The sequence below is a fragment of the Oryza glaberrima genome, chromosome 2 (genome assembly GCF_000147395.1).
Source record: "Oryza glaberrima chromosome 2, OglaRS2, whole genome shotgun sequence".
NCBI lineage: Eukaryota > Viridiplantae > Streptophyta > Magnoliopsida > Poales > Poaceae > Oryza > Oryza glaberrima.
Window position 1 is genome coordinate 21,496,363 of NC_068327.1, and position 6,228 is coordinate 21,502,590.

Genomic DNA, 6,228 nt, shown 5'->3' on the forward strand with positions numbered 1-6,228 from the left:
TCAGACTCCTATCTTCGTAAGCACACCCTTCTCCGAGCAGCCGGTGGCCACCACCGTGCCCCTCCCTTGGCGATGTCGGAGAAGATGGGGTCCCTAGGGCGGCCTCAAGCCCACGATGAGCTCCACCGTCATGCCATCCCCTCTCTTGCCTCTTCCTCCTCTCTCCAATTGCTCTCTCATCGCCAGTGGCTGCCTGTAGGCGCGATTCCGTCGACGGCGGCTGGGAGAGATGGAGGAGGAAGATAAAGCCAAGCTGGCCTACGGGTCCCACATTTTTTTTCTAGCTGAATTTCCACGTAAGTGCCATGCGTGCAAAAACCACCATGGTTTCTAATAGGGGTGTAAGTTAGAAGGTTTGCAGAGTTAAGGGGTGTTAGATACCTAGTTTTAAAGTTTGGGGTGAGTTTTAAACGAAGACAATAGTTGAGGGGTGTAAAATGGACTTATCCCTTAAACAAACTATCATAATACACAACTCTTTTTATTTAAACCATATTATATTTATTGATATTGTTGGTCAAAATAGCATCTCGAAAACTGTGTTAAAGTTTAAAAATAGTTATATTTTAAGATGGAGGGAGTAGCATTTTCATCGTGTCCTTGTGTTCGTACCTTATCTATTTCGTTCAGATTTGACCTGCCGCATGCAGGCGCGGTCAAACATGCACACAAAGTACAGTTGATTACTTGCTGTCATATAAACGAAAAGGATTTACATGTGATCTGTGTATCAGTGTATGGATGTAGCTTGAACGGAACCTGTACATCCAACGCGGTAGGAGTACGTTTCCGTGGCTGACGGAGCAGACGATCGAGGGCGGCAACCAGGCGCAGGTGGCGGTGGAGGAAGGAGGACGATGCTCATGAGTCTAAGTCCATACGCTATTACTCCCTCCGTATTTTTAATATATTACATCATTGACTTTTTAATAAACATTTAACTTTTCGTCTTATTCAAAAAATTTATGTAATTATAATTTATTTTATTATGACTTGATTTATCATCAAATATTCTTTAAACATGACATAAGTATATTTATATTTTCATAAAATTTTTAAATAAGATAAGTGGTCAAATATTGGTTAAAAAGTCAACAGCGTCATACATTAAAATATAGAGGGAGTATGATGGAGACTTTTTTACCGGTCCTGCAGGGGCAGGTACCAAATTAATCCCGATCGTTCATTGGTGTAGATCAGATGGCTCAGAATTGGTAGTACTTGACAGTACTCCCTCCGTTCCATAATATAAGTCACAACTACTTTTTTTAGATGATCCATAGTATAAGACATGTATGTATGCATATAATTAATTATGACCTCTTCTCTATTAAATTATGACTTTTTTAAATCCTCCACCATTAAGATCTCTAATTCTATTAGATGCATGTATTATATTTATTATGATGATTCAAACTAGGAGATGATAATAATTATTTTTTTTATTTTTAGGTTAAGTGTGGTTGTGCCTTATTTTGGAACGGAGGGAGTATCGAGATGGTACCGGCACGGCACAGGGATCGTGAAGTAGAATAGTACTAGTTGTAGAATAGATTAACTCAACACTCGATGATTGATTGATTACCAAAGCGGAGTACATATAGCCTGACTCTCCCTTATATCCTCAACTAACTTATACTTATAGAACAGAATTGGAGGAGATACCAGGGGAATCGGTTTAGGAATAATAACAGAAAACATTAAGTCTAACACTAGTATTGTCTTTTCAATAGGCCTTGTTTAGTTACAAACTTTTTCTTCAAACTTTTAATTTTTCTATCACATCAAATCTTTCCTACACACTTAAACTTTCAACTTTTTCATCACATCATTCCAATTTCAACCAAACTTCTAATTTTGACGTAAACTCAACACAGCCTTAGTTACAGGCATGTGAAGTTGAAGGCGGGTCCTAAATTGGCAAATGTTGGACTTGGCAAGTTAGCATGGCCTATTTATTTTCAATTAAAGCTACAATATTCAACGCACATGTAATGTGGGACATGACATGTGAAAGGTTTTTATTCAAGGTTTTTATTCAAGAATTCATAATTCAATCCTTCTACCTGGTATCCGCTGTAGTATTAACTCTTATGAAGTTTGGTCCAGGTTAATCCAAGTCATCAGCGCATGAAAAGCCGTCCGATCAAATCCATGTTCGAGCATCAACGGATGTTTATCCCTTTAAAAGGAAAAGTATCACAGGACGTTTCCTCCCTTCTCACATCCATCCAGCTCTCGCTTCCCCACCCGCTAGACACAGGCCCATCAAGGCTGTCTTCTGGCCTTTAATCTTCCCCTCCCGTCCTCACACAATATCCAGCAAGAATACCAAGTGACCTACTCCCTCTGTATTTTAATACATAATACTGTTGATTTTTTTATCAATATTTAACTATTCATTTTATTTATAAAAATATGCAATTATCATTTATTTTATGTGACTTGATTTATCATCAAATGTTTTTTAAACATAACATATTTTAATATTTGTATAAAACTTTTAAAAAAGACGAATGGTCAAACATTGGTCAAAAAGTGACTTCATACATTAAAATGTGGAGGGATTACATTTTCCCGTCCATTGACCTTCCATAATATGTGTTGGTATTTCTTAACGACATTACTAGAAATATAGTTCCCAGCAATGATGCAGAAATACTTCTAGTATATTATGGTTGCAGAGTTCATCCGCAAGCGCACAGATATACCATTGTAGCATTTCACCCAAGAATATTCCAAGGTATCGTATTTATTTTATCCCGTGGGAATATCATGTAGAGAGAGCTTGACTAATAATTTATATACTACTTGTGATAATCATATTCTAAGTAGGGGTTAAGATAATCCAAGGGTAGAGTGACACAAGCATTAACTACTCATTCTCATAATATACCATCTAAACTAAGTGGAAAGAAAAGAGAAAGAAAATCTATTCCTATACTTCTAATATACATAGTATACATACATTCTAGTTAACTAATATACTAGCTAATACCCTCTATCCGATGCCCTCCTGGTACTTCGAGAAGCCACTCCTGACTGCCGAGTTCCTTACGACAGCCCGTCATGACCATACAACCGGGGCTAAATACGGAGGAATACCCTCCCCAGGGAATTAACTTAGGATTATATACCGGCGCGAAAGAATACCCGTACTGAGCTGTCACCATCAGCGGCCCACCTCTCATCCGCAATATATAACCCCAAATAATGATATCCCGTAATCTAGACACCACGTCTAAACTACCAGATACTACTCTAATATCATCGTCATGACATAGAGTAATTGCATAAGCAAACATTATACCCGCAACAAAGCATCTCCCAGATAAGCTAGCCGTATATTCAGTATAACAGAACATAATGTAAAGTTGGTACTCATGTAGCGCCCGTTCCGTCGTGGCGCCTAGCGGGAAAATTTAATTCTAAAAACCCTATTTGCGAAATTGTTTCTTTGCTTGTTGTCTGTCTCCGTGCCATTCCAGATCTCATTTCCCCGATCCATCGTCGAAATCCAAACCCTAATCTCAATCTGTCCCGAATCAAATCCTCTCGAAAAGTCTATTTTGCCTCCCTCGAGTTCGTGGGCCGATCTCTTCTCCCCGGCCCATTTCCCCTTAGCCCATCTCTCCTCTCCCCTCCATCCTTGCCCGCACGTGCGAGGCACGTGCGCCGCACAGGCGCTGAGCAAGAGAGAGCTCGCTCTCTCTCTTTCCTTCCTCTCTCTCTCTGCTCTCACTCCCTCTCGATGCCGCTTCCTGCCGATGCCGCTCAAATCGCCGCGCCACCCGTTGCTTCCCGCGCGCACGCGCCGTGGTGGCCGACCGGCCAGTCGCCGCCGCCGTCAGTGCCTGCCGCGCCTGAGCACGCGTCTGCCGCCCTGTAGCTGCGCCCTTCCAAACCGCCCCGCCGTCATCGTCGTCGTCATCGACCCGGCCCCGCCACTCCGCGTGCTAGCTTCCAAGGGATGGAGGCAGAGCTCCTCCTCCTCCTGCCGCGTTGCCCTCTCTTCCTCCTTCTTTTTCCAAAGAGGCAAGGGGCAAGCCCCCTTTCTTCCTTCTTTTTTCCCATTTCTCTTCCACCGCCGGCGTCATGCCATCTGTCGCCGTTTTGGACGTGAGCGCCGAGCGCCAGCTCGCTCCTTGACCGCCCTAGGTTTCTCCTCTTCCCCGGCCCGAGGCCGGAGAGATCACTCCCGTGCCGTCGGCCTCTCGTCACAGCGCCCTGTCTCGTCTCGGTAGAACACCTCCCCGTTCTCCCTCCTCGCTCTTCCTCCTTCCCCTTAGGCTCGAGCAGTAGCTTGTGTAGCCTTCCCGTAGCTAGCCTGCGCCGCCCCGACCGCTGCCGCCGCTCGCAGTAGGCTCGCCACCGTCACCACCGCGCTCGGTAGTAGCCACCCGTCGCCGGCCTTCCTCGGCGATGTTCCGTCCAATCCAATGCTAGAAACGGATTCCCGGAGTCACGTAGATGCTCTAACTCGCCCGAATCGATCTCCCGTTGCGCCGTCGCCGTTACCCTCTTTTCCCGCCGCCGGTTGCCGCCGCCGCAATCTGCTGCCGTCGAACTCCCTCCAGCGAATCCGACCAATTGGCTCGTCCCCTCTCAACCCATGCTACCTCCCGGTGTGCTCGCTTTCGCCTGTATCGCTGTGGTTCGCCCACCATTCGCAACCGCCGTCCGCCGTCCGTTCCGGCCGACGCCTTCTTCAACCTCCCGCCGGCCCGCGTGGCTGCCACGTAGGCGCCACGTCGGCGCCAGCTCGGCCGGACCGGGTCAAGTCGACCCCGGTCAGCCGCTCCCTCCGTCCCCGCTCACGTGCGCGCGGCCCACGGAGAGCCGAGAGGCTGCGCGTGGGCCACTTGCGCGCGCGTCCACCGCGAGCCACACGCGTGCACCGCACCCACCCCAACCCTAGCGTCGCGCCGCATGCACTTCGCTCATGGTGAGCCGAGCCGCCGACAAGCGGGTCCCACTCGGGACAACACAAGGTGGACCCGGCCCACCGGTTCCCCTCCCTCTCTCCCCGCGCGTTCCTTTGGGCCGCCTTCTCGGGCCGGCAGGCCCATTTAGCTCGGTCGAGCCGCCCTTTTCTCTCGGGCCGCGCCCTAGCCACCCAAGGGAAGTCTATTTCCCTTCCCTCTTTCTTTTCTTTTTCCAAAAGGGTTTAATTAAATCCTTTTTCCTTTAGACAAAAATCTAATAATCTTAGAAATTCAATATCTTTTCAACCGTACATCCGTTTGACTCCGTTCAACTTCCAAAATTCCTCAAATCTCGAGATCTATCTAATGGCACGCTTAGAGATCAATAATAGGGCTTTAATTTCGCCGTTTGTTGAGTCGTCTCGTTCTCGTGTAGCTTCGGAGCCCGAAGACCCGCAGTGCGAGGATTTCAAGGATCAAGCTCAAGATCTCGAGCAAGGCAAGTCACCTTTGATCATCTTGCACCTATAATTTAAATCTAAGTACTTCTTTTCCGGAAATAATGCATGGATAGGATTAACACAAGTAATTTGGCCGCGGCTTGCGAGATAGCCTACCGGCCCCAATCCTAATTGCTGCAATTACCCTCCTTGAATTATTAAACACTTAAACCTCCCTTGTCAACTATTGTACTTCGATGTACGGGCCTTCGGGCACGCACGTCGGAGTCCTCCCCTCAAATTTAAAATGTCCAACGATGGGTAAAACTTAGGTTTTACAAAAGACTTGGAAAAAAACCGACGCCTGGGTCGGTGCTTGCAAACTAAATGAATTTCCAAAAATCGCAGACCGGGGGACGTGCCGGGAGCACGGTTTCCCGCTCTTGCACTTAAGGACCGATTCCTTTGGAATTTCATCCGAACATATAACAAGTACGACCACATGGGTGGAATGGGACACCCCTGGCTGAGTAATTAGCTAATCAGGGGAGCCTTGATGCCGGGAGACAAGTGGATTCGCCAGGGTGGTGTCGGGGAGGACCCCTGGGCTTCCTGGCACAGTATGTTCTGGGACCTAACCTGTTGTTGGTCTGGAACCCCTCTCGTCGGCATATGGTAAACCTGTGTCGGTTCTCGAAATGCCTTGTTATGAAAGCCTCAAGGTCACCAGACGTGGCTATTCTGCACGGGCTGGGTGATCCAGGTTAGTAATGTCGTGTGGGTAAAGTGTACCCCCTCTACAGAGGTTATTAAACTGTTCGAACAACCGTGCCCACGGTCATGGGCGGATGTAAGGTGATTCC